Source organism: Oryx dammah, unplaced genomic scaffold, assembly GCF_014754425.2.
Source record: "Oryx dammah isolate SB20612 unplaced genomic scaffold, SCBI_Odam_1.1 HiC_scaffold_2, whole genome shotgun sequence".
NCBI classification, from domain to species: Eukaryota; Metazoa; Chordata; class Mammalia; order Artiodactyla; family Bovidae; genus Oryx; species Oryx dammah.
In genome coordinates this window covers 139,758,929-139,776,414 of record NW_024070186.1, presented here as the reverse complement: position 1 = coordinate 139,776,414, position 17,486 = coordinate 139,758,929, and the positions used below count along the sequence as shown (strand labels likewise).

General features: G+C 38.4%; 1 long non-coding RNA gene across 1 annotated transcript; it reads right to left on the bottom strand.

The window, feature by feature from the left end:
- Nucleotides 1–6,044: 6,044 nt before the first annotated feature.
- On the bottom strand, nucleotides 6,045–6,928 carry LOC120853542. The gene is made up of 2 exons (XR_005718800.1): nucleotides 6,651–6,928; nucleotides 6,045–6,168 (listed from the first exon to the last, which is right to left on the bottom strand). It is a non-coding gene; the product is annotated as an uncharacterized LOC120853542 (long non-coding RNA).
- Between the last annotated feature and the right edge of the window lie 10,558 nt (nucleotides 6,929–17,486).

Here is a 17,486-nt window from a genome sequence, read left to right as displayed (position 1 = left end):
TACTGGAGTGGGTTCTGTTACTATTGCCAAAAAAACAGTTAAGACCTTAAAATATAGGCATGAATCAAACAAGTATAAATTCAGTCAGCAAACATTTAGTAAGCACCCAAAAGTACTAGAATCATGATTTTGGCATATACTGAAGTGTGTGTTCATATATACACATATATATATGTATCTATATATAGATACACCCTACTTTTATTAATATAATTTTTATCACTGAAAAATATTAATTGCTACATTTTAGCACCTCATGAACAAAATATGATTATGCAATAATACTGAATTTTTATATTTAGCTCACTTGTCAAAAAATACACTTTGTTGACAGTTAAACAATATTGTGACATGTTTATAGCTCAACAATGAGAACCAAATTGAAGCTGATAGAAATGCAAACTTGCCTGCAAGGACATTTCAGACTCAGTATAGTTTATTTTATATCCCAGGAAAACCAAGAGTTCATCTATCACCTGCTTAATTGTGTGTGGCAAACATTCAGGCCTTAGGAGAGTTGAAAGCATAACATAAGCAGAGGAAGAGCAAACAAGCTGTTTCCATGCAATGCCTTTGCACACACCCTTTCCTCTTCATGACCATAAAATGAACTAAAATTGAAAAGGAAAGGAGTAAAGATACATGCACTATATGATGACGGTGGTAGTGGTAAGGATAACAAGTTGCTGAGAATACTCAACCTCTTGGTTTCTGATGTGTGAATTAGAATCTCTTTTGCTTATGAAGTGCATGGTTTTGACAGGTAATTTAAATTCTTTGTGCCTCAGTTTACTTATCTAAGTTGAAAGCGTTGGTCACTCAGTCATGTCTGACTGTGACCTCATGGACTGTAACTTGCCAGGCTCCTCTGTCCATGGAATTCTCCAGGCCAGAATACTGGAGTAGGTTGCCAATCTCTTCAGGAGACCTTCTTGACCCAAGGATCAAACCCGGGTCTCCTGCATTGCAGGCTGATTCTTTACCATCTGAGCTACCAGGGAAGCTCTATTTATCAAAATACAGATATTAATCAGATCAACCTCAGGACTTTCCAAATGGGAACTAGACATCTAATATATTGAGTTGTTGTTAAGTCACCAAGCCATGTCTGACTCTTTGTAACCCCATGGACTGCAGCATGCCAGACCTCCCTGTCCCACACCATCTCTCAGAGTTACATTATCTTGATTCACTTTTCCTGTTACTCTATGAAAATGTGAAACTTAATTCTACAAAAGTAAAGAATAATCGGGGGATTTATGAACACTGGCCATAAAAAAGTGGTCAAGTTTTGAAAAATAAAAGCCCAAAGTTAAACACTATGTCCATGGAGGGTTAAAATTCTACTCAATGGCTGTAGATTGTGGTTGTATCTAATTCTACTATTCTTATTTCTATTTTTGGCCTGCTAAATTAAGGAAGTTTTGTTTGCTTCCCCCCCCCACTTAAACATTTAATTTCTATTCTAAAATTTCCCCTGTTTTCAAGATAAATTATCTTGATTTAAACTCTGAGGGCAAAAAATCAAAATGCTTTCTCGTACTCAGTACATTAGATTTTAAAATCTTTTATGTAAGCTTATGCTCTTTTACTAATAAAAAGGCATGCTGACACCCATCTTTAAAAAGTCCAAGGGGAAAAAAAAAACATTCTGTAGAGATTACCTCTTAGTGATGTGATGCCTGACAGATATTTTGGAAAAAAAAGAAAAACATACAGCCATGGTCTGTGGCTGGGGGAAGCGGTGCATTAAAGTGGTCTGGGATTCTCAGGTGACTAAGTGCTAAAGAATCTGCCTGCCAAGCAGGAGCTATGGGTTGATCCCTGGGTCAGGAAGATCCCCTGGAGAAGGAAATGGCAATCTACTCAAGTATTCTTTCCTAGGAAATCCCATGGACAGAAGAGCCTTGCAGGCTGTATTCCATAGGATCATAAGGGGTCAGCCAAGACTGAGTAAATAAAAAATGACAACAATCTTGCCTCAGTGGTCTCCTGGTATCTGCTTAAACACAATATGCTTTTCTCCCCTATGCATTTTTCTTAATAAAAAATAATACTGCAGTATATAAAAGCAAAGACATTACTTTAATGACAAAGGTCCATATAGGCAAAGCTCTGGTTTTTCCAGTAGTCATGTATGGATGTGAGAGTTGGACCATAAAGAAGGCTGAGCACCAAAGAATTGATGCTTTTGAACTGTGATGTTGGAGAAGACTCTTGAGAGTTCCTTGGACTGCAAGGAGATCCAACCAGTCAATCCTAAAGGAAATCAGTCCTGAATATTCCCTGGTAGGACTGATGCTGAAGCTCCAATACTTTGGCCAACTGATGCAAAGAGCTGACTCTTTAGAAAAGACCCTGATTCTGGGGAAGATTGAAGGCAGGAGGAAAAGAAGATAACAGAAGATGAGATGTTTGGATGGCATCACTAACTCAGTGGCCATGAGTTTGAGCAAGCTCCAGGAGATGGTGAAGGATAGGGAAGCCTGGCGTGTTGCAGTCACAGCACATTGGGGTCACAAAGTCAGACACCACTGATTGAACAATAACAACAATAATAGATTTAGAAGGTTGTGTTAATTTCAGGTGTACAGCAAAGGTAATCTGTTTTATATATATATACATACATATATATATATACCCATTTTTAGATTGTTTTCTCACATAGACCATTACAGAGTACTGGGTAGAGATCCCTGCACTGTACAACAGGTCCTTATTGGCTATCAGTTTTATCATACATGAGAGTGTAATACTTTCTGGTTATTGAAGCCATAACTGTTCACTCCAGATGTGTACTCCTGACTTTTTTGAGTGATAACTGAAAAATATTTCAGCTATCAGTGGGACTCTGTCTTTCTCAGACATATATCATCTCTGACCCTTAGGCTCAGAGATTGAAAAGTATAAAAACTTCATTTTGAAGGATCACAGGAACAGGAGAATAATTTTGTGCACTTTCTTTTCTAGTCATAGCTACAGACTTTTGAAATTCTCTTTGTTTATAAGGAAGAAAGTGAGGTTCATTTGGGAGACATCTCCTACTCTAAACTGTCATTCCACCATGAAACATATTCATTACTAATTGGATTCATCTGAATTTTCATAATAAAGAAACAGAAAGTCTGAATCTAAAGTGAAAGAAAGAAAGTGAAGTCGCTCAATCGTGTCTGGCTCTTTATGACCCCATGGACTGTAGCTTACCAGGCTCCTCCGTGCATGGAATTTTCCAGGCAAGAATACTGAAGTGGGTTGCTATTTCCTTCTCCAAGGGATCTTCCCAACCTAGGGATCAAACCTGGTCTCCTGCATTGCAGGCAGTCGCTTTACCATCTGAGCCACCAGGGAAGCCCCAACAAGATATCTAATGGTAAAAAACTAAACATATTGCACCTAAGATCAAGTTGTAATCAGTGTAAATAAGAAAAGATAAAGGGAAAAAAGCATCAGAATTTGAAAGAAGGAAAACTGTCATTTTAATACAGTTGTTTTAACAGAAAATTCTAAAGTATGTAGAAATGAATATTGGGCTAGAAAACTGAGTTAACACACTTGAAAATATACGGTCAATATATAAAAAAAAAGGTTGTATTTCTAATTATATCTAAAAACAATTGAAAATTGAAGTTTTTCAAATAAGTAGTTATTTTGAAGAACAAGATGGCAGAGGAGTAGGTGGATGTGAAGTACATCTCTCTCCACAGATGCATTAGGAATACACCCTCAGACACACAAGTGCATGCAGAACACCAGCTGAGAGTGGACAGGAGCACCTGACTAGCAGAAAAGAATATATAAAGTCATGCAAAACTTGGTAGGATAAAGGAACTAGGGGGGAAAACAGGAGTGTTAGGAGGACTGGACCTGCCTGATGTGGGGGTGGGGACTGAAGCAGGGGTCTGATCCCCACATCAAAGCAATTGTCTGAGTCAGAGGAGAAACATTTAAGGCTGAGAGTGAAACAGCTGATCTTTGGCAGCCTAAATGGAATGAGAATCAGACAGTCCTTGCCCCAGCCATACATACCCTGGACAGAGACACAGGTCCCCTGGAAGGCACAGCATCTGGGAGCTGGAGTTTAGGAATTGTGTAGCAATCCCAGGGTGAGGGCTGCTATTGACTGTGGAGAGAGAGATTGAGGTGATGGGAGGGAAGAGATTGTGGTGGGAAAATTCCTGTGGCAGAAGGCCAGGCAGCCATGGAAGCAACACAATACTGCAGAGTCAGGCATAGTGGGTAGAGTCATAACCATAGCCTCTCTCTCCCCACATGACAGCTTGGGCAATTGAACAATAGAGAGACTGGCCCATCAAATGCCTGACTGAACTGAACTACAGAGTAGGACCCCATCCAGGGTGCCCCTTAAGTGCCTGACACGCCAATCTACAGGGTAGGACCTCAGCCAGGGGAGTCTGTCTATGTGCCTGACACGCTGAACAATAAAGGACCCTAGGAAAGGGAACCCTCTAAGTGCCTGAATGGGCAGAGCTACAGAGAAAGATTGGCAAAAGAGGTCTTCTGATTGCCGGCTACAAGAGGCTCACAAAAGGACTCTGAAAGGGCCATAACTCCTGCAGCAGAAACAGTTCATGTCCCTGCACACTTGGCCCAACCATGGTCCCCACAAGCCTAGAAGCTGCACCACCTCCACACTCAACTCTCACTGGGGCAGAGCTGTCCCAGGCAAAAAAAAAAAAAAATGTCTCGCATCTATGCACATAGGGTCTCTTTAACCTTGTCCAACTCTTGGCGACCCTGTGGACTGTGGCCTGCTAGGCTTCTCTGTTATGGGGGTTCTCCAGGCAAGAATACTGGAGCATAATGGCCAATACTGGTTGTGATACCCTTCTAGACCACTATATATCCTGCGCCCTAGCTGCCGACTCCCCTGAGTACCTGGTCCTGTCAAAACCCCTGCAACACAAGCAGCTGCACCAGCTCCACATCTGGCCCTGCTGCTGCTGCTGCTAAGTCGCTTCAGTCGTGTCCAACTCTGTGCGACCCCATAGATGGCAGCCCACCAGGCTCCCCCATCCCTGGAATTCTCCAGGCAAGAACACTGGAGTGGGTTGCCATTTCCTTCTCCAATGCATGAAAGTGAAAAGTGGAAGTGAAGTTGCTCAGTCGTGTCTGACTCTTCGCGATCCCATGGACTGCAGCCTACCACACTCCTCTACCCATGGAATTTTCCAGGCAAGAGTACTGGAATGGGGTGCCATCGCCTTCTCCAACATCTGGCCCAACAGGGGCATAACCAAGTCCTCCAGGGCAGCCTCAGGAGCAATCCCCAGGGGACAATCCCCATGCAGAAGTGGAAATAAAACCACAATTGAAACGCAGGGTAGTGTGGCTAAAGAAGAAGACCCAAAACTTTCCCACCAGCTGTAAAAGCTGTAGATTAAATCCACACGATCAACTAGGCAGACTCTGTGTCTATGGAATATATGAAAGGACATTGAGAGCTCCCGCAAAAAGAAAATGCACTATTTCTGCTAGCTGTGGACATTGCAGGCAAGAACACACAGGAGTAGGACCAGATTAGAATTTTAACTGCCCCCACAACAGGTCCAGAGATCACAATGTTGGAGGGCATCCTAAGGAGGTGAGGTGGACTGTGTGGTTCAGCGAGGGGAAGGACTCTTAACAGCAGTGAGTCAAGAAAAACATTTATTATTCTTATGCTTTGACTTGTTCTGTAGATTCTTTTGGATTTTCTTCCTCCCCCACCCCCTCTGTTGTAGTTGTCAATTTTATTGGCACTATGAAATCTAATTAAGGTTTTGAACTTTTTAGTTTTTTCTCAGTCACATTTTTTATTGTTATAAACCTCTGCCTCTACATTCGGCTTTTGTAGTTCTGAGGAGTCCTTTTATTCTTCCTTTTCTCTCTCTCTCTTTTTTAATTTTAATTTTTAATTATTTAAATCTATTATTATCTTTTCTACATTTATTCATTTGTTTAATTTTCCTACTGTTCTTTTCCCCTTGAAGTTAGTATTTAATGTATATAAATCTTCTTTATCTACCTCTAGTTAGCTTTGCATATCTATTATTTCTTTCCTTTCCTTTCAACATATTTGTTAGATTTATTTTCATTGCTTTATTCCTCAATTGGCACCTTCCTTTAGGTTTGTTTTCCAGTTTGTGCTTTAGTTAGTTTTGTTCTTAACTGGTATTATAATTTTTGGTTTCCTTTGTTTGCCAGGTCAATCTATTTACTTTATTTTTGTTGGACTGTTTTGATTTTGCTTATGGGTGTATATGTATATGTGTATATTCAGTCACACATTTTATTGCTGTTAGAAATCTCTGCCTCTACATTGGGCTTTTGCAGTTCTATAGTTTCACTTTTTTTTCCTTTATTTTCTTCTTCCTTTCTCTTTTTTTAATATTTAATGTTTTTTAAACCTGTTATATTTTTCCACACTTATTCCCTTGTTTGCCTTTTCTACTGTCCTTTTTTCCCCTTGTAGTTAATTTTTAATGTATATAAATCTTATTTATCTACCTCTATTTAACTTTGCATATCTATTATTTCTTTATTTTCTTTCCTCTAAATATATTTGTTAGTTTTGTTTTCATTGCTTTATTTCCGACTTGGCACCTTGCTTCAGTTTTGTTACCCAGTTTTTATCTTAGTTTTTTCTTAACTGGTAAATGTAATTTTTGATTTCCTTTGTTTGCCAGGTAAATCTACTGTACTTTACTTTGTTGGACTTTGCTTATAGGTGTATATGTATACATTACATTATTTTATTTATTATTTGCCTGGTTTTGTAAATGCTACTTGTCTGGGGTTCATCTGTGGTTTCTCATTTCTGGGTAATTGTTTTAATAACACTTTATGCCATAACAAACCGGTTGTGGAATCTTCATTCCTGACCAGAGATCAAGCCTCGAGCCTTTGGAGTGGGAGTACTAACTCCAAGACTATAGACTACCAGAGAACTAGCCCTAGGGAGTATCAAATAGTGAGAACTCACACAAAGGAAAAAATTGAATATACGACCCGGCATCACCCAACCACCAGTTGTTCCCTGTGCAGATCGCCTCATTTAAGGTCAATTCAGTACAGTTCAGTTTAGTAGCTTAACCATGTCCAACTCTACCACCCCATGGACCAGGCCTCCCTGTCCATCATCAACTCCTGGAGTACACCCACACTCATGTCCATTGAGTCAATGATGCCATCCAACCATCTCATTCCCTGTTGTGCCCTTCTCAGTCTGCCCTCAATCTTTCCCAGCATCAGGGTCTTGTCAAATGAGACAGCTTTTCACATGAGATGGCAAACGTATTGGAGTTTCAGCTTCAACATCAGTCCTGCCAATGAACATCCAGGATTGATCTCCTTTAGGATGTACTGGTTGGATCTCCTTGCAGTCCAAGGGACTCTCAAGAGTCTTCTCCAACACTACAGTTCAAAAGCATCAATTCTTCCACACTCAGCTTTCTTTATAGTCCAACTCTCACATCCATACATGACTACTAGAAAAACCAGAGCCTTGACTAGACCTTTGTTGACAAAGTAATGTCTCTGCTTTTTAATATGCTGTCTAGGTTGATCATAACTTTCCTTCTAAGGAGTAAGCATCTTTTAATTTCATGGCTGCAATCACCATCTACAGTGATTTTGGAGCCCCCCAAAATAAAGCCAGCCACTGTTTCCACTGTTTTACCATCTATTTGCCATGGAGTGATAGGACCAGATGCCACAATCTTACTTTTCTTAATGTTGAGTTTTTAGCCAACTTTTTCACTCTCCTCTTTCACTTTCATCAAGAAGCTCTTTAGTTCTTCTTCCCTTTCTGCCATAAGGATGGTGTCATCTGCATATCTGAGGTTATTGATATTTCTCCCAGCAATCTGAATTCCAGCTTGTGTTTCCTCCAGCCCAGTGTTTCTCATGATGTACTCTGCATATAAGTTAAATAATCAGAGTGACTATATACAGCCTTGACGTTCTCCTTTTCCTATTTGGAACGAGTCTGTTGTTCCATGTCCAGTTCTAACTGTTGCTTCCTGACCTGCATACAGGTTTCTCAAGAGGCAAGTCAGGTGGTTTGTAATTCTCATCTTTTTCAGAATGTTCCACAGTTTATTGTGATCCACAGAGTAAACAGCTTTGGCATAGTCAGTAAAGAAAAAATAAATGTTTTTCTGGAACTCTCCTGCTTTTTCAATGATCCAGCACATGTCGGCAATTTGATATCTAGTTCCTCTGCCTTTTCTAAAATCGGCTTGAACACCTGGAAGTTCACGGTTCACGTATTGCTGAAGCCTGGGTTGGAGAATTTTAAGCATTACTTTACTAGCATGTGAGATGAGTGTAACTGTTCGGTAATTTGAGCATGCTTTGGCTTTGCCTTTCTTATGGATTGGAATAAAACATGACCTTTTCCAGTGCTGTGGCCACTGCTGAATTTTCCAAATTTGCTAGCATATTGAGTGCAGCACTTTCACAGCATCATCTTTCAGGATTTGAAATAGCTCTACTGGAATTCCATCACCTCCACTAGCTTTGTTCGTAGTGATGCTTTCTAAGGACCACTTGACTTCACATTCCAGGATGTCTGGCTCTAGTTGAATGATCACACCATCATGATTATCTGGGTCGTGAAGATCTTTTTAGTACAGTTGTTCTGTGTATTCTTGCCACCTCTTCTTAATATCTTCTGCTTCTGTCAGGTGCATACCATTTCTGTCCTTTATTGAGCCCATCTTTGCATGAAATGTTCCCTTGGCATCTCTAATTTTCTTGAAGTGATCTCCAGTCTTTCCCATTCTGTTGTTTTCCTCTATTTCTTTTCATTGATGACTGAGGAAGTCTTTCTTATCTCTCCTTGCTATTCTTTGGAACTCTGCACTCAAATGGATATGTCTTTCATTTTCTCCTTTTCTTTTCACTTCTCTTCTTTTCACAGCTATTTGTAAAACCTCCTCAGACAGCCATTTTGCTTTTTTTCACTTCTTTTTCTTGGGGATGGTCTTGATTCTTGTCTCCTGTAGAAATTATCACAAACCTCCATCCATAGTTCATCAGGCACTCTGTCTATCAGATCTAGTCTCTTAAATTTATTTCTCACTTCCACTGTATAGTAATAAGAGATTTGATTTAGGTCATACCTGAATGGTTTGGTGGTTTTCCCCACTTTTATCAATTTCAGTCTGAATTTGGCAATAAGGTGTTCATGGTCTGAGCCATAGTCAGCTCCTGGTCTTGATATTGCTGAATGTTTAGAGCTTCTCCATCTTTGGGTGCAAAGGAAATAACCAATCTGATTTTGGTGTTGACAATCTGGTGATGTCTATGTGTAGAGTCTTCTCTTGTGTTTTTGGAAGGGGGTGTTTACTATGACCAGTGTGTTCTCTTGGCTGAATTTTATTAGCCCTTGTCCTGCTTCATTCTGTATTCCAAGGCCAAATTTACCTGTTACTCCAGGTATTTCTTGACTTCCTACTTTTGCATTTCAGGCCCCTATAATGAAAAGGACGTCTTTTTTGTATGTGTTAGTTCTAGAAGGTTTTGTAGGATTTCATAGAACTGTTCAACTTCAGCTTCCTTAGCATTACTGGCCGGGGCATAGGCTAGGATTACCATGGTATTGAATGATTTGTCCTGGAAACAAACAGAGATCATTCTGTCATTTTTGAGATTGCATCCAAGTACAGCATTTTGGACTCTTTTATTGACTATGATGGCTACTCCATTTCCTCTAAGGGATTCCTGCCCAGAGTAGTAGATAAAATGGTCATCTGAGTTAAATTCACCCATTCCAGTCCATCTTAGTTCACTGATTCCTAGAATGTCGATGTTCACTCTTGTCATCTCCTGTTTGACCACTTCCAATCCTATTGTTCATTGCAGCACCATTTACAGTAGCTAGAACATGGAAGCAACCAAGATGTTCCTTGACACATGAATGGATAAACAAGTAGTGATACATATATACAATAGAATATTACTTAGCCATAAAAAGGAACACATCTGAGTCAGTAGTAATGAGGTGGATGAACCTAGAACCTATTACACAGAGTGAAGTAAGTCAGAAAGATAAATATCATATTCTAATGCATATATATGGAATCTAGAAAAATGGTACAGAAGAATTTATGTACAGGGCAACAATGTAGAAACAGACATAGAGATATTCTTATGAACATGGAAAGAGAGGAGAAGGTGAGATGTATGGAAAGAGTGACATGGAAGCTTACATAACCATATGTAAAATAGATAGCCAACAGGAATTTGCTGTATGGCTCGGGAAGTATCAACCTAGAGGGGTGGAATGGGGAGTGAGATGGGAGGGAGGTTCAAAAGGGAGGGGGTATATGTGTACCTATGGCTGATTCATGTTGAGGTTAGACAGAAAACAGTAAAATTCTATAAAGTAATTATCCTGCAATAAAAAAGTTAAAAAATAAGTTTTTTAAAAATAAAACAAAATTTGACTTAGCGATAAATTTCACATAAACTATACAAATCTGTATATGACAAGCTGTTTCTGAAAGGAATTAAGTAGACCTACATAAGTGGAATAATACACGGTGTTCATGAATTAGATGTTTCAATGCTGTTTAGATGTCAATTCTTCCCAAATTTATTTGTAAGTTGAATTCAATCCCAATCAAAATAACAACAAGCTTTTTTTTTTTTTTTTTTGCAGCAGGATGTTTCTAAAATTTATACAGAAATGCAAAGGATATTTGGAGAAAGAAATGTCAACCAACTCCAGCATTCTTGCCTGGAGATCCCCATTGACAGAAGAGCCTGGCAGGCTACAGTCCATGATGTTGCAAAGAGTTGGACATGACTGAGTGACTGAGCATGCATGAAAGGAATATTATGTAAGAAAAGTAATCTTAAAAAGAACAAAGTTGTAGAGCTTACATACTTGATTTCAATACTTATTATAAAATACAGTAGCCAAGACAGCATAGTAGTAGTGGAAAGGTAGTCAAATAGATTAATGAAACAGAGAAGAAAGTGCAGAAACAGACTCACACATATTATGCCAATTGATTTTTGACCAAAAAAGAAAAACAAAACCTGACCATACTAGGTAGAAGTGAAGATATGATGAGATTGGAACTCTCATATACCACCTGTATGAGTACAACTACTATTTAAAGAGTTGGGGTTTTCCTTAAAAAAAAAAAAAAAAGATTAGAACTAAAATTAAAAATTCACCTATCATATAGTCCAGCCATTGCAGTCATATATGTGAAAGTATGTGTTCACATGAAGACTGGACAAGTATACTTTCAACTACTTTATTTGTAATAGCCAGAAAGCAGAAAACCTCAAATGTCTATTAAGTTAATGAATAAACAAACTCTGGTATATTCATATAATCAAATAATACCTGGAAATGCAAAGGGAAAAACGACTGATACATGCAACTACTTGAGTGAATCTCAGAATAACTAGATTGAGTGAAAAAGGTCAGGAAAAAAAAAAGATGCCTACTATATAACTCCATTTGTATAAAATTTTAGAAAATACAAACTAACATAGTGGCAGAAAGTAGATCATCGTTTGCCTAGGGTTTGGGAAGGAGGTGGTAAAAGAAGCAAAAGGAGTAATCAAAAAGGGGCATAAATAATCTTTTTTTGGTTGCCAGATATGGGATATTCTCCCTGTCTTCATTGCGGGCACTGGATATGGGTGCGTACATATAAGTTGTTTAAGTCGTGTCTGACTTTTTGTGACTCCATAGATTATATTCTGCCAGGCTCCTCTGTCCATAGGATTCTTCAGGCCAGAAAACTGGAGTAGATTGCCATTACCTTCTCCAGAAGATCTTTCTGACCCAGGGATTGAACCCACATCTCTTATGTCTCTGCATAGGCAGGCTAGTTCTTTACCACTAGGGCCACCTATGCACATACCAAAATTTATCAGTTGTAGACTTGAATTTCAGTATATTATATTAAGTTATATTTCAACAAAATAAAAATAAAAAGAGTGGGAAAAAGGCAAAATGAAAATAAAGAGAATTCTGACCTTCATTGACCATGTCTCCAGAGTTTCTTTTATTCCTTCTTGACATAGCAAACATGTAACACAAATATCAGTGCCACTGGAATAATGAAGAACTGGGTGAGATTCCCATTTATTTCTTTCAGCATTTGGCATTTTTGGAATTGACTTAACCTACTTGTACCTGCTTTTCAAAATCTGTACAAATAGTTTCTGGTCTTACATTTAAATCTTTAATCCATTTTGAGTTTATTTTTGTGTGTGGTGTTAGAAAGTGATCTAGTTTCATTCTTTTACAAGTGGTTGACCAGTTTTCCCAGCACCACTTGTTAAAGAGATTGTCTTTACTCCATTGTATATTCTTGTCTCCTTTGTCAAAGATAAGGTGTCCATAGGTGTGTGGATTTATCTCTGGGCTTTCTATTTTGTTCCATTGGTCTATATTCCTGTCTTTGTGCCAGTACCATACTGTCTTGATGACTGTGGCTTTGTAGTAGAGCCTGAAGTCAGGCAAGTTGACTCCTAGAGGAGAACATAGGCAAAACACTCTCTGACATAAATCACAGCAGGATCCTCTATGACCCACCTCCCAGAATTCTGGAAATAAAAGCAAAAATAAACAAATGGGACCTAATTAAAATTAAAAGCTTCTGCACAACAAAGGAAACTATAAGCAAGGTGAAAAGACAGCCTTCAGAATGGGAGAAAATAATAGCAAATGAAGCAACTGACAAACAACTAATCTCAAAAATATACAAGCAACTTCTGCAGCTCAATTCCAGGAAAATAAACGACCCAATCAAAAAATGGGCCAAAGAATTAAATAGACATTTCTCCAAGGAAGACATACAGATGGCTAAAAAAAACATGAAAAGATGCTCAACATCACTCATTATTAGAGAAATGCAAATCAAAACCACAATGAGGCACCACTTCACACCAGTCAGAATGTCTGCGATCCAAAAATCTGCAAGCAATAAATGCTGGAGAGGGTGTGGAGAAAAGGGAACCCTCCTACACTTTTGGTGGGAATGCAAACTAGTACAGCCACTATGGAGAACAGTGTGGAGATTCCTTAAAAACTTGCATATAGAACTGCCTTATGACCCAGCAATCCCACTGCTGGGCATACACACCGAGGAAACCAGAATTGAGACACTTGTATCCAATGTTCATTGCAGCACTGTTTATAATAGCCAGGACATGGAAACAACCTAGATGTCCATCAGCAGATGAATGGATAAGAAAGCTGTGGTGCATATACACAATAGAGTATTACTCAGCCATTAAAAAGAATACATTTGAATCAGTTCTGATGAGATGGATGAAGCTGGAGCCGATTATATAGAGTGAAGTAAGCCAGAAAGAAAAACACCAATACAGTATACTAACACATATATATGGAATATAGAAAGATGGCAATGATGACCCTGTATGCAAGACAGCAAAAAAGACATAGATGTGTATAGCGGACTTTTGGACTCAGAGGGAGAGGGAGAGGGTGTGATGATTTGGGAGAATGGCATTGAAACGTATAATATCATGTAAGAATCGAATTGCCAGTCTATGTCAGATGCAGGATACAGCATGCTTGGGGCTGGTACACAGGGATGACCCAGAGAGATGTTATGGGGAGGGAGGTGGGAGGGGGGTTGATGTTTGGGAACACATGTACACCCGTGGTGGATTCATGTCAATGTATGGCAAAACCAATACAGAATTGTAAAGTAAAATAAAGTAAAAAAAAAAAAAATCTGTACAAATATAACCTGCTTTTTAATAAATATGTGAAAACACATGTACCACCAAAAGCTAGCAAAATGATTTACATAAATCCTCCTTCTCACAGTATCTTGACTAAATTTTATTACAGCTTTGCCCTTCCAATGTGATAAGCAAATTTAATTTTCTGTTGATGAGACTTTCATAATTTGGTTTCCTTTCAAACACTGTTCTGTAATTCACAAAATATATCTCTCCAATTTCAATGTCAATTTCTTTTACCTACTATCATCCAACTAAGAGAAAAAGACCAACGAAGAGTTACCTATACTCTCAAAAGTATGTAAACTCAAGTTTTATGTTAGTAAATATGATGCATTTTAAATCTGAAACCTATTTTGCCTTTATTCAGCTCAAACTTATTTTAACTATGTTGTAAACAATTGTCTTCTGACTGCATCTCCACACTGAAATAAATTAGTTTTATAGTTCAGGGAGGCATTAGAATTGTTATATGAATAACATGTAATAATTTGGGATCTTATCAATTAACACACTAAAAATGTTAAATAAAATGCTGGACTTTTAAGCATTTAAGCCACACTGATATACTGTGGAATATTCTGAAAGAGATGGGAATTACAGGCCACCTGACCTGCCTCTTGAGAAATCTGTATGCAGGTCAGGAAGCAACAGTTAGAACTGGACATTGAACAACAGACTGGTTCCAAATAGGAAAAGGAGTACGTCAAGGCTGTATATTGTCACCTTGATTATTTAACTTATATGCAGAGTACATCATGAGAAATGTTGGGATGGATGAAGCACAAGCTGGATTCAAGGTTGCTGGGAGAAATATCAATAACTTCAGATATGCAGATGACACCACCCTTATGGCAGAAAGGGAAGAAGAACTAAAGAGCCTCTTGATGAAAGTAAAAGTGGAGAGTGAAAAAGTTGGCTAAAAACTCAACATTAAGAAAACTAATATTGTGGCATCCAGTCCTATCACTTCATGGCAAATTGATGGGAAAACAGTGGAAACAGTGGCTGGCTTTATTTTGGGGGGCTCTAAAATCACTGTAGATGGTGATTGCAGCCATGAAATTAAAAGATGCTTACTCCTTGGAAGGAAAGTTATGATCAACCTGGATAGCATATTAAAAAGCAGAGACACTACTTTGTCAACAAAGGTCAATCTAATCAAGGCTCTGGTTTTTCCAGTAGTCATGTATGGATGTGAGATTTGGACTATAAAGAAAGCTGAGTGTGGAAGAATTGATGCTTTTGAACTGTAGTGTTGGAGAAGACTCTTGAGAGTCCCTTGGACTGCAAGGAGATCCAACCAGTCCATCCTAAAGGAAATCAGTCCTGAATGGTCATTGGAAGGGCTGATGTTGAAGTTGAATCTTCAATATTTTGGCCATCGGATTCGAAGAGCTGACTCATTTGAAAGACCCTGCTGTTTGGAAAGACTGAAGGCAAGAGGAGAAGGAGACAGCAGAGGATCAGATGGTTAGATGGCATGACCAACTCAATGGACATGAGTTTTGGTAAACTATGGGATTTGGTGTTGAGCAGGAAGTCCTGGCATGCTGCAGTTCATGGTGTCGCAAAGAGTCGGACACAACTGAATGACTGAACTGAAGTGATGTATGTCATTGTGCAAATAAAATTCAAATGAGCTAAATAAAGTAATTCCAATAAACAAATTTTGAAGAAGCACAGTTAGTTTGAATGGATTTTTTTTTAGTTCAGAACTACTTTGAATTGAAAGGGTGCAAATAAGATTGCATTGTTCTGGTCATATTGATATGAAGCTGTTATCCACTTAATTATCAAAGGAAATACTTCCTTGTTAGTGAACAATTTTCATTCTCTTTTTGGATCTCCCTCAATAAACTGCAAACAATGGATTGCTATCAACAGAAGAATCTCATCTCAAGCAGGAATATAAAATAGTTGTAAGTAATCTTTGAACTTAAAAGGCTTAAAATCATGAGTGTGTGTAAATTAAAGGCTATAAGGTGAGTGATATTCCCAAACAAGTTCTGAAATATTTAACTGTCACTGGTAATAATTTATGAAGTAGGTAAGTAGACATTTACCTGGTAGATCTGAGGGGCATGTTAATGGAGTACAATGAAGACAGATAGCACCATTCTGGTACCACTGAGCAGATAGCCACCTCATGAAACACTTCTTAGCTGGAGCACATCAATCTCTTATGATGGCTGCTCAGATTAGACAGGGAAGCACACTCCTGTGAATCTTAAAAGGCCATTTCTGTCTCTTGTGAAGTTGTTTAACTTTGTTTTCATTTTATGGAGCCTGGCTGAGAGCTAACCCACACAGGATTTGACAGATCGACTTTTATAAAATACCTGGGAAGAGTGGAATTTTACTGAAAACATAAATTACAAATTTCACGCAATAAACTGAACTTGGCATTAACTTGAGACACTCTAAGATGGTGTTTATTATTTATTACTTTTTTCATAGATTATTTATAGATGGACTCATATTTTTGTGACATAGTTTGATTTGTTACAGTTTAGAATGTGATACCTGATAGTCAGAAGGCAAACTTTGCACAGTACAGGTTTAATTATTTTGAAACCTAAGTTATATGGTTTATGATTCACTCGAAATTATTAAGACACCCCGAGGAAAACATCAAATAACTTTTCCTGGACAATCGATAAGATGACAATTTGATATGCTGAAAGCAACCTCCCAAATGCACCACTGTCATTCTTCATTCAGTATCATGCCCAACAGTGATATAATACAAAATGTGGTATCATGTATTTTTAAGAAATGATTTGTTTCTAGGATTTGTAAACCTGTAGCAATGTAAAGACAAAGTAAACTATACCAATATTCAACCTATATTCATAAATTTATATCTAAAAACAAGTGCAATCTATTATTGAAGATAACATCAGCAGGATACCAGGGAGTACTTCTCAGAAATCATATCATGTTTTTTTTTTTTTGTTTGATTGTTTGTTTTGACTAATAAACACAGTTGGTCAAACTAAATGAATAGAGGCACACTCTTGAAAATATTGCTATAAAATTTCAACATTCCTCGGAGACCAAAGTCCTTTGCCATGAATTTTGTGCATCTTTCAAATAAGAGATGGTTCCTGGCTGAATGATGACTGCGGGAGAGTAAGAATGATCTTCAGAGGGTGATGTCTGTATTCTACAACATCTTATCACATGTCAGTATCTAGTGTCATTTTTCCAGCCTCAGTCTTTGCCACTCACCCTCTGTGTGCACTGGATTCTTTATCTGCCAAGTTAAAGTTTCTCTCATTTCCTAGTCCATTTTAGGCTTAAATCTGTAAATACTAAAAGCACCTATACTTCCTCTTCTCAAGAAGGCCATTACTTCATTTTCCCTTCTAGTAGTCTGATCTTGGACACAGGACTCCAAGGGTAACCAATAACCTGAAAGTGAAATATGATAATGGAAAAGCAGATGGACAGTGCTCTTTCTCATCAGTCTGTTCAGCTCTAATTAAGCTTCTCTCTCATACTTGGGTTCTGTCATCTGAAGCTCAGAGACCCAAGTCCTAGTTTCGCACCTCCTGTCACCAGTCTTCTAGTTCTTAGCTTGAGTATCTGTTGTTGTTCAGGTGCTAAGTCATGCCAGACTCTTTGTGACCCCATGGACTACAACATACCAGGCTCCTCTGTCCATGGGGATTTTCAGGCAAGAACCCTGGAGTGGGTTGCCATTCCTTTCTCCAGGGTATCTTCCCAGATCAGAG